Here is a 12,436-nt window from a genome sequence, read left to right as displayed (position 1 = left end):
ACAGATCCAGTTCCAGGACAGCCAGAAATACACAAAGAAACCCTGTCTCAAAACAAGTCAAAACAAATCAAGGAACAGTAAAATATGGTTGGTGATTGGATACTGTGAAAAAACAAGGCCAGAATGTTCTCTGGATAGACTAGGCTGGCCTCAAAATCAGAGATTCACATGCATTTGAATCCAGAGTATTGGGGTTAAAGTTGTGCACCATTAATAACTTAAATTTTATGTGTTTGGATATGACTGTTAAGTCTTTGGACCACATTTGAGCCTAGAGCACAGGACTTGTAGGCCTTGGAATTGTACGTGATTATGAGTCTCTGTGGGCACTAGAAATGAAATCTGAGTTCTCTAGAAGAGCAGTGGATGCTCTTAATTGCTGAGCTATGGCCACAGCACACAAAATGGTTCTTGAGACAGGGTCTCTCTGTGGAGCTCTGGCTGGACTCCAACTCACAGAGATCTGCCTTTCTCTGTGGGCCTAGTACCTGGTCTAATTCTTTATTTTGATAATTAAAATGATAATTTTAGTATAATAACACAGTTAATTGCAGGCTGGCCATTATGGTGTATATGCCTATAATCCCAACACCCTGGAGGCAGAAACTGAAAGGTCTGAGAGTTCAAGACCAGCCTGGGCTACATGGGAAGTCCCTTTTCCTGTCAGAGACAGAGAGATTTATTGTTCCAGTCCTACTCTCCTCTGAGGTCAACTTCTGCTCAGTGGAGCCCATTACTCCCCAAATCTTGTTTTGCCGAGCCTAGGATACATAGATTTATTGTTTCAGCCTTATCTTCCCATAAGTTCAACTTCTTGGCAGTTCTAGAACTGCTGGTCATCAAACACCAATAAAGGAGGGGTGTGCAGGGGCATGGCGGTGGTGGTGGGGGTAGGGGCATGGAGTTGGGGTGGGGGGTAGGAGAGGAGTAGAGTGGGGGGTGTGGGGCAGGGGGGGTTGTGCGGGGACAGGGGTTGGGGTGTGTGGGTGGGGTCGGGTAGTGGAGTGGGGAGGGGGGACCGGGAGCGTCTCTCAAGGTGCCTACTGATTTTTCCCTTTCAGTCTCACCATGATGCCCTGTTTGGCCAGGGAACTCGGCAAGGCATGCTCTTGCCTCAGCTTCCTAGTGTGGAGTTACAGGTACTCAGTGCCCAGATAAATCTTGCAGCCTCTTTTCTGCATCCGAACACACAGGCTTGCTAACCCACCTTCCGCCCTGGTTCACTTACCTACCCCTCCTGCCTTCGTGCCTGCGGCAGCCTTGACTCTTCTGAGATCTCTGCAAAGTGCCCAGAGCTCTAGGATCGTGGCTTTTGTGTGGATCCACGGGACTGTCTTCCGGTTGCTAATCTGCCCAGTGATTGACTCGATCCTTTAGATGCCATTTTACACTTCAATTTAAACGTACTGAGATTAAATTACAGTTTAACACTAGCACTGCCACAGGGAGGGCATGAATTTATTAAACTTCCTGGGTGTGGTCCTGTAGGCTTATGATACTGTTATGCCCAGATTGTGGGGACCCCCAAAAGACCACCACAGAGACCAAATCTCCTATGTAAAAGCAAAGACCCGTTATTTTCCAGACTTTAATTTTAAGCTCCGGGGCTTGATGTCTCTGTCTGTCAGAGTTCAAGGTGAGAGTAGAAAGCCAAGAGCCAGGCAGGGTGGGGCTTTTTATCACAGCAGAGGTTGGGGTGAGGGGACTTCCAGGGTTTAGGACCCTGATTGGCTGACATTTGTCTAGGTGTATAGGGAATGTCTGGAATGTCAGACATTTTCCAGACAATTTCCTCCTAGATGCAGCCCCACTGGTTGTGGTCAGTTTATAGCTTTTCCAGGTACGGGTGTTGCCAGAAGCTGTGTCTGGGCCTCTAAGTTGTCATGGCAGCTGTATGGTCAAATGTTTTAGGGCCTACCACAATATCAGCCTGTGGGATAGGAGGAGGCAGGAGAATGGTAAAGTACAGGTTTGCCTGGCCTCCTGAGTGAGTGTAAGGCCAGATGAGGAAATTTAGTGAGATCATGTCTCAAACTTAAAAAATGAATAAAGAAAGAATTTTATCAGCCTTGGCTGGGGATGCAGTTCAGAGTCGAGTGCTTGCCTTAGCCTTGCAGTAGGCTGAGAGTCTGTTCCTAATACTGTAGAAAACCGGGTGCGTTGAAACACACTGTAATACCAGGTAGGAGGTTCAGAAGTTTAAGGCAGCTTGGAGCCAGCCTGTGCTACAAAAGACTCTTTCTATAAGCAAATATGTAAGATCTTGAGACAATCAAGGATGTGTCTCAGTGGCAAAGCATTTTGCCTAGTGTTATGAGGCCCTACCTAGTGCAATCTCTAAAGGATAATAGGGTAGATCTGGGACAAGTTAGGAGAGGAATAGAAGGAATATGATCAAAATATGTTGTGTGTATGTATGGAATTTGTAAAACATTAATGAAAAATATGTTTAAATGATGAATTACTTAGGGGTGGTGACAGACACCTTTAATAGCACTCAGGAAGCAGAGACAAGTGGATCTATGCAAAACCCAGACCAGTCTGGTCTCATAGCAAGTTCCAGAGGATTGAGGGCTACATAAAAACACTCTGTCTGCAGGGCTGTGGTGGCTGATGTCTTTAATCTCAGCACCTTGGAGGCAGAGGCAGGAGGATCTCTCAAAGCCATTATGATCTATGGAGGGAGTTCCAGAGCAGCCAGAACTATTACACAGAGAAATTCTGTCAAAAAACAAAACAAAACAAAAACAAGAAGAGAGACAGTGACCCTGTTTCAAAAATCAATAAAATAAAATAAATGAGCAGGAATGCCAGTTCTCTGGTCATGGACTAGGTCTGCATGCTCCTGCCATGATGATAATAGACTAAACCTCTCACATTGTGAGCAAGCTCCCAATTCAATGCTTTCTTATGGTGTCTTTTGTCAGCAGTAGAACACTAAGTGTGTTGCCTTTTGTTTTGTCCTGTTTTTCTCCTGTGGCTTTGTCCTACTGCAAATATGTCTTAAGATGTTTTATTTTAGCCAGGCAGTGGTGGCACACGCCTTTAATCCCAGCACTGGGGAGACAGAGGCAGGTGGATCTCTGTGAGTTCAAGGCCAGCCTGGGCTACCAAGTGAGTTCCAGGAAAGGCACAAAGCCACACAGAGAAACCCTGTCTCAAAAAAAACAAAAAAAAGTTTTATTTTGGAAAACATATTCTTTTAAAAATATCATTCTAAGCCAGGCCTTGGTGGCACACGCATCTGTGAATTCCAGGCCTGCTTGGACTACAGAGAGAGATCCAGGACAGGCACCAAAAACTATGTGGAAAAATCCTCTCTCAGAAAAAAAAATTTTTCATTCTATTTTCTTTCTTATTTTGTATGAATGATGGGGTAAGGGAAGGTGTGCCAAATGTGCATTCAGACACATGGCAACTTTCAGGATCCAGTTCTCTCCTTTTACCATATGGTTTACAGGTATCCAACTCAGGTATTGGTTGAAGCATGCTCCTTTACACACTGTTCCAGACAAGGGCCAGAAAAAAAATCTCTCTCTCTCTCTCTCTCTCTCTCTCTCTCTCTCTCTCTCTCTCTCTCTCTCTCTCAAAAGACTTTTCTTTCTGTCATGCATATGAGATTTTTTTCCAAATATCTACCAGTAGAACTGGAGTTACAGGTGGTTGTAAGACATCATGTGTGTGCTGAGACATACCAGGTTCCTCTGGAAGAACAGCCCGTGTTCTTAACCTCTTGACCATTTCTCCAGCCCCAGACACAAATATTTCTAAGAATGAATTTAGAAAACCAGAGATCTGCTCCTTCGAGGATGTTGAAATCGTGGAGAAAGTTGTCCCCAGAGGGTGTGGAGGCTCAGCACCCCTGTAGTTTGTCCTATCCATCTCTTCATTGCATCCTCTGTAATATCCTTTTGTTTTGTTTTTCAAGAAAGGGTTTCTCTGTGTGACAGCCTTGGCTGTCCTGGACCTTACTCTGTAGATCAGGCTGGCCTTGAACTCAAAGAAATCCACCTGCCTCTGTCTCCAGAGTGCCGGGGTAAAGCCTGCCCCACCACTGCTCTGCTGTGATATCTTTTTAATAAGCCAGTCTATGTGTTTCCCTGATGTCTGTGAGTCACTGTACAAGTCAACAGATCCCAAGGAGGAAATGCTATATTTTCTAGATTAAATAGGTATAATTTTAGATAAGTGATCTTCAAACACTTCAAAGACCTACAGAATATGGCATCTAAGATTCTTTGTTAACTTAAAATTTTTCATGGCAATGAGACACTCTGCTCCTGGTTGTATCAATTTTTGTCAGAGATGATGGGCATTGAAGAAACTTCTTATGGATTTGCATTCACTGTGGCCAGGTTAGCCACAGGGCCAAGAAACTGCTCTTGCCTTTGACTGCTGTGCAGACTGGACATGCAGGACACACAGGAAAAAGACTGTTGAACTTCCCACAAATGGTAGACATTCTTAAAATACCTGCTTCACAGAAGGCTCTGCCAGATGTTCTGCAGGACACAGGGGAAAGTGACTGAACTTTGCCAAAACAAGACAGGACAGTCAAAATTTCCTGATTCATAGAAAAGTCTGCCAGATACTCTAGGCCTGTAGGCTGAAGATAGATGGCCCAACATTGCAGAGAAACTTTGGGTGACTGTCCAGGCAGACAAATGTCTCTGTTCTTAGATAATATCATATTCTTCTGGGTCTTTCTTGGTGTATCTGTGGGGTCCTGTAAAAGCAGTAAAACAATGATTAAGTCTCATGAGGACTAGGTGTAAAGTTGGTAGCCAGTCTCAGAGTAATGGGTAAGGCTTATCTGAAGTTCTGGCTAGAGGTGTAAGATGGTGAACCATCTCATCTAGCCATCTTGGAATAGTCTTTAGCAGTTTGGTAGGCTGAAGCTGATCTTTGAGTGGTGTTTATTGACTCAACAGCATCATTATGAACCAGGTAGAATCATTGTTATGGGGCCCCATCTTCCTTCTGGACACTTCCAGAAGATAGCCATCAGGAAAATTTATTGTTCACTGTGGAAAACTTAAACATGATTAATATCAAAATGGAAAGTTTAAATTTTAGGGTAGCACTATTCCTAAAGAAAGGTTCCAAGGAGTCAAGAATAAGTATGGGGAGAGATAGAATTTTGAAAAAAGAATTTTTAGATTTTTTATTTTCTTCTGTTTCACACCAGGTGGCTATTCTGATATGAGACAGAAACTCTTAATTTTTTCTTTTAACAACATGCTTAGATTTAGAGAAGAAAACCACACTCCAACTCTAAGCCAGCTTTAATAATATTGACTCGGGACTACAATATTTCTAGAAGTAAGGAGATATAGATGTTTAGGTAGTGAGATTTTTACCTTGTATAGAATATTTATATCATTAGGTCAGATTTTTTTTTTTTTTGCTTGTAAATTTTTCCTAGAAGTTTTCCCTTCTTCTTTAGATGTCTAGACATACAAGGTGTTTTGACTTCTGGAGGATGGGTATTTCTATTATCCTGCAGAGACCAACAGAATCCTGCCCTGACCCTTGTTTGGTGTGTCTTCCTTACAACTTGCAAAACTTTCAGGAACTTTCTCCTTTTTGAATAGAATCTTTACCAATTTTGTTGGTATCCAAAGCTTTTCTTCTCCTGTGGAAACAAAAGCAAAACCCCTTCCCCAGCATAGCACATATCCTGGCTTCCATTCTGAGATCAGCACATCTTTATAGTACACAGGCTGATTTAACGCAGTAATTTTTTCTACTGTCCAGTGTCTCTCCACAGCTGTTGTTGCTTTCTCATTATCATTAAGAAAATTCAACGTTAATAAGACATTTTGCAATCTACCTTTGGGGTTTTTAGCTCCCTCTTTCTGTTTATCAAGCATTTCTTTTAAAGTGCAATTTGATCTTTCTACAACTGCTTGTCCTGTAGGATTGTGTGGTATACCTGAAATATGCTTTATATTATAATAATCAAAAAACTTTTTATTTTACTGTAGACATATGCTGGACCATTGTTGGTCTTAATTCGTACAGGTATACCTATTATGACCATGACTTCTAATAGGTGTGTAATTACAAAACCAGCCTTTTCAGAACTGAAAGCAGTTGCTCATTGAAATCCTGAAAATGTATCTAGTGTATGTATACATATTTAAATTTTCTAAATTCTGCAAAATGAAACACATCCAATTTCCAAATTTCATTTCTCTATATACTTTTAGGATTAATTCCTGCAGGTAATGAAGTTTGGTTATAGAAAGTGTTGGACCCCAAAGTTTAGGGTCTCAAGTGGGCGCCCCAAGAACCCAGACTCCAGTCCAGTTGATGCAACAGCAGGAGGATTTATTAAGCTTATATATAGAAGGGCTCCTCTGCTCCCAAGAGCAAGAGTCGCAACTTAATGCAGCCCCATAAGGGCTTTTAAAGGAAAAACCCACAAAACTCACAAGATTACAATTCCCATACAATGTCATTTCGATTGATTTAGTCTAGAAGCTAATTTCATAAAATCATTGTCTGGTTACAGAGTGATCACAGAGGGGGATACAGTTACGTCAGTGTGCACATTTTTCTTGAAACCTCAAGGGAGGTATCAGGGTGGGAGTGGAGTTCGAGTACAGGTCACGGTAGTCTTCCCTGGAACATTTACAATTTTCCCAGTCACAGTTGTGCACACCTCTTAATAGAAATCCCTTTATATTGTTATGTGGTTGCAGGGGAGATTAATGGCTGAGTCAGGTTGCCCTTGGAACTCAATTTTTAGTTTCTTATTTCCTGGTGCTTGAAGTTGGTCTCTTCTTGAGGCTTGGGGGTGTAAGCCTGAAGTGCTAGGGTCTTTCAAAAGAACAAGTAGGACTTCTTTTACAATTTCCTTGCCTTGTTGCCAAGTGATAGAAAAACCCTTTTTTAAGCCTTTGTTATTGACGTGTTTTTTGTAAAATTCTGAGGTCTCCAGCATTTTTCCTATTAATAATCAATCAATTTCATAATTACCTTGTGCTAGAGGACCTGGCATACCCATATGGGATCTGATATGAGTTATATATGTATAGGATGTTTCCTATTCCTGACTATTTCCTGTAATTGTATAAATAACAAAGTTACTTCTGTTTTATCAGGAATACATTTAGCAGTTTTGATTTTATCAGAAATAAATTTAGCAGTTTCAATATGTAAAACAACTCTTTCTGCATATTGAAAGTCAGTAACTATATTGAGAGGTTCTGTAAAGTCCATTAGTACCATAAGAATGACATACAGTTCTGCTTTTTATACAGAGTCATAATGGCTGTGAACCACTTTTTATTAAATCTCCTGATTTATGTCCCTCCTTTCCTGCTTTATTAGCGTCCATATAGAATATTGAGACTCTAGAGATTGGTTTCTCGGTACAGTGTGCTGAAGATCCCAACTGGTTCTTTCATTTTTTTATTTTTATTTATTTATTTATTTATTTATTTATTTATTTATTCGGAGACAGGGTTTCTCTGTATAGTTTTGGTGCCTGTCCTGGATCTCACTCTGTAGACCAGGCTGGCCTCAAACTTACAGAGATCTGCCTCGCTCTGCCTCTCAAGTGCTGAGATTAAAGGCATGTGCCACCACTTTATTTATTTATTTATTTATTTATTTAATGCCGAAAGCTGTTTATTGAAAGAGGGAGGAGGTCTTGAATACAGGCTTACAGCACAATGGGAGAACACCAGAGGGCAGAAGTGTGCTACTGATGTTTCACAATCTTGCATCTAAGCTGTTAACACCCATTATGCAGGATACACAGACAAGGATCTTTCCTTAAGCATTCAGGAGGGTAGAACCCGACAGGGAATTAACATAGGGAGTATATCAAGATCAAGGTCAGCAAGCAAGGCAACAGTTACCCCAAACGGGGGCCAGGACCCTACAGGTCCCTCTTTTACTAAAAAATGAGCTTCTGACTTAGGTTGTCTGGGAAGTCAGGAGGTCACCTTACCCATCATGGAGACACATGCTTAGGCCACACAGGTGCTCTGTCTTAGGTTTGTGAGTGCCCCCCAGGCATTACCGTCTCTGAATGAATACTCATTATCATACAGGCTGAATCATGTGTGAGCTGCAGAGTTAACTGCTGCCAAAGATAGCAAAGTGCTGCGCCACCACTTTATGGTTCTTTTTATGAGCTTAATTCTCTTGCTTTTGGGATAACTGTTGTTAATCTGTCCCCAAAAAAACTACTGCAAGCTCATTGACAGTATTTGTTATCCTTCCATAAAGAGAAAATTTCCTCATTAGTTAAAGGTATTACAATTTCTGCTGGGTCCATTTCTGTCAATTGACCAAGTCTTAATTTTCCTTTTAAAACAAAATCAGAAATCTTTTCCATATATGTCTTTCTTTGTCTGTTTATGTGGTAGAAATGTCCATTTAAATATAGTATCTTCCCTCTGCATCAAAATCATGTAGGGATTGCCTAGAGGGTAATATTACCAGAATTCTAGATCCACACGATCCACATGTGCATTCTGTAATTTCTTTTCCACCAACGCCAATTCCTTCTCAGTGTCAGCTGATAATTCTCTTGTACTATTTAAGTCCCTGTCCCCATCTAGGATACTGAAGAAATTATTCAGTTCATCAGGACTTAGCCCAAGAGTGGGTCAGATACAGAAAATGTCTCCTAGCAATCGTTGAAAGCCATTAAGAATCTCCACGTGATCTCTCCTGATTTATACCTCTGTGGTCTAATTTTTTGTAGAGGTATTTTATACCCTAAGAAATTAATAGAATATCTTCTGTATTTTTTCAGGAGCAATTTGTAATCCCCAGCTAGGCAAAACTCTAATTCTTTTACATTATTTCTAAAGCATCTACCTTTAAATCAGCTAACAAGACACTGTCCATATAAATGGTAAATTTTAGGTTGTGGAAACTGTACAAGAATTATACATGACATAAAGTTAAATCTTTTTTTTTTCCCAAAAGCAAAGAGTCTTTTATTGAGAGTTAACTTGGGCCTCTCACTCTGTCTGCTATAGCAGTGGAGGAAGAGAGACCCCAGTAGCAAAGGGGCAGGGTATTTATAGGGAGTAAAGCAAGGGGGGGATTGGGCAGTCTATGGGCTGCATAGGAACAAACTCAGGATTGGTGTACCTCCCAGCCAGACTTGCTGTCATTGGTCATTGCAGCCTCAGGAAAGTTTTTATCTCTTACAGCGGTTGCTGTGGTTACTACATTGTATCTTTATCATGAGCCTGCTAGTTGTAACTTTCAATTGGTTTCTTTTACCAAGTGGGGATTTCTGGTGGGGTTTTCCAAGGAACTAGAGCTAGGCCAAAGGTCAGTGGCCAAAGGGCACTTCTTGCCAAACCAGGGGACTACATCTTGCTGAGTCTTTTCCACAATCTGTCATGGCTGCAGAAGGACCAAAGCATGGTCTTGGCAAGGGCCTGGATTCCTCATTTCCCCCTCTAGATGTTACTTAACAGGACTCAATCATGGGTTCTCTCTGAGGGTCCCTTAGGGATGGTACTGAGACCTCAGCACCATCACAGATAAATCTTTTTTAAAAAGAGAGAGAGCGTGATTTATTTCAGGGCCCTTTAACAGGCTCAGCTTGTAAAGGAGCATGCTGCAAACCATGACCTGAGATGGATCCCCAGGACACACCCACATGTGGAAGGAGAGAACGGGCTCCCCAATGTGGTCTTCAGACCACGTGCCCTTCGGCACACCTGTCCCTGCCCTCATTATGCACACAAAATAAATAAAATGCCAGGCAGGCCATTTTTGTTAAATAAGAATAAATGCCGGAGCCCAGTGGTGGTGGCACATACCTTTAATCCCAGCACTCGGGAGGCAGAGCCAGGCAGATCTCTGTGAGTTCAAGGCCAGCCTGTTCTACAGAGTGAGATCCAGGACAGTCACCAAAAGCTACATAGAAAAAAAGCTGTCTTGAACAAAGACAAAAACAAAAACAAAAAACACAAAAAAACCCAAAGAAATAAAATAGAATGAAAATTTTTAAATAAATATTTTTTCCACTATAAAACACTTTAAGACACATTTACAGTAAACAAAGGCACAGGAGAAAAACAAAACAAAAGGCAAGTGACTTAGTGTTCTGCTCAGAAAAGACACCGTAAGAAAGCATTGAATTGGGAACTTGCTCACAATGTCAGAGATTTAGTCCATTATCATCATGGCAGGAGCATGCAGACCTAGTCCATGACCTGAGAACTAGGCATGCCTACTCATTTATTTTATTATTTTTTTTTATCCTTTATTTATTTTTTAGTCTCTCTCTCTCTCTCTCTCTCTCTCTCTCTCTCTCTCTCTCTCTCTCTGTACATATATATATATATATATATATATATGTATGTATCTCTCTTTCTCTCTCTCTCTCTTTCTCTGTTTTGTTTTGTTTTTAGACAAGGTTTCTCTGTGTAACAGCCCTAGCTGTCCTGGAACTTAATTTGTAGACCAGGCTAAGCTTGAACTCACAGAGATCCTCCTGCCTCTGCCTCCAAGAAGCTAAGATTAAAGGCATGAGACACCATTGTCCCTCTGAGACAGAGTCTCTATGCAGCCCTGGATACCCTGGAATTTGCTGTGTAGACCAAGCTGGTCCGAACTTTGCAGAGATCCACCCTTCTCTGCCTCCTGAGGGATGCTATTAAAGATGTATGCCTCCACACATAAATAATTTATTTATTATTTAAAAATATTTTTCATTAATGTTTTACAAATTGCACACATGCACACAACATATTTTGATCATATTCCTCTATTTCTTGCCTTAACTTGTCCCAGATCTACCCTATTATCCTTTAGAGATTGAACTATGGCAAGGACATAATAACATAAAACATAAATTGAGCTCGTTTTTCCTCCAACTGGCAGAGTGGGGGTCCGAGGGTACCCCAAAAATATTGCTGGAGCCTCCAATTGTTGGACCCCAAAGTTTAGGGTCTCAAGTGGGCACCCCAAGAACCCAGACTCCAGTCCAGTTGATGCAACAGCAAGAGGATTTATTAAGCTTCTGTATAGAAGGGCTCCTCTGCTCCCAAGAGCAAGAGTTGCATCTTACTGCAGCCACATAAGGACTTTTAAAGGAAAAACACACAAAACCCACAAGATTACAATTCCCATACAATTTCATGGCCTGATCACAAAGTGGGTACAGTCACGTCCGCATGCACATTCTTCCTGAAACCTCAAGGGGGGGTATCAAGGCAGGAGTGGAGTTTACACAAAGGTCACAGTGGTCCTTCCTGGAATACCTGCAACTATCCCAGTCACAGTTGAGCACATCTCTTAACAGAAATCTTTTTATATTTTTACATTGTTACAGGGGAGGTTGAGTAATGATTGAGTCAGGTGGCACTTGGAACTAGTTTTCTTTTTAGTTCCTTATTTCCTGGCGCTTGGGGGGGGGTGGTGTGTAAGCCTAAAGGGTTAGAGTCTTTCAGTCCAGTCTGCATCTCTTGATGCTCTCTTTGGGTCACATGGTTGCATGCTGGAATTTGTTTGTTTGTTTGTTTATTTATGGTTTTACCAGACAGAGTTTCTCTGTGTAGCCCCAGCTGTCCTGGAACTTACTCAGTAGACCATGTTGGCCTCCAACGCACTTTTTTTTTTCCTGAGCTGAGGATTGAACCCAGGGCCTTGTGCTTGCTAGGCAAGGGCTCTACCACTGAGCTAAATCCCCAACCCTGGCCTCGAACTCTTAAGAGACTGGTCTGCTGGGTGGTGGTGGCACACGCCTTTAATCCCAGCACTCCGGAGGTTGAGGCAGGTGGATCTCTGTGAGTTCGAGGCCAGCCTGGTCTACAGAGTGAGTTCCAGGAAAGGCACAAAGCTACACAGAGAAACCCTGTCTCAAAAAACAAAACAAACAAACAAAACAAAAAAACCACAAACAAACAAAAGAGACAGGACTGTCTCTGCTTTCCAAGTGCTGGGATTAATGCATGTGCCAACATTGCCCAGTTTCGGCAGTTATTTCTTTTAGTTTGTTCGTTGTTTTTTTTATTTTTTGTTTTTGTTGTTGTTGTTTTATTTGTTTGTTTGTTTTTATTTTTTGTTTTCCCGAGACAGTGTTTCTCTGTGTAGCTTTTGGAGCCTTTCCTAAAACTCCCTCTGCAGACCAGACTGGCCTCGAACTCAGACATCCATCTGCCTCTGCCTCCTGAGTGCTGGGATTAAAGGCGTGCATCACCACTGCCCAGCAGCAGTTATTCTTAATTAACACAATTATATCAAGCTGTGTGAATGAAGAACACAAAAATCCGTTGTGGAGGGATATGGGTCCGATTACCTGTAATTCCAGGTCTCCGGAGACAAGAAAGCAGATGGTGCTAAGAGTTCAAAGGTCAACCCGGACAATGGAATGAGTTTCAAGTCAGTTTGGGATGCACAGACCTATCCTGTGTCAAAACGAAAAAGAAAAACAAAATCCCAAACCACT

The sequence above is a fragment of the Peromyscus eremicus genome, chromosome 1 (assembly GCF_949786415.1).
Source record: "Peromyscus eremicus chromosome 1, PerEre_H2_v1, whole genome shotgun sequence".
In the NCBI taxonomy this organism is placed as follows: domain Eukaryota; kingdom Metazoa; phylum Chordata; class Mammalia; order Rodentia; family Cricetidae; genus Peromyscus; species Peromyscus eremicus.
The sequence above is the reverse complement of the archived record's forward strand: the minus strand, read 5'-3'. Positions refer to the sequence as shown.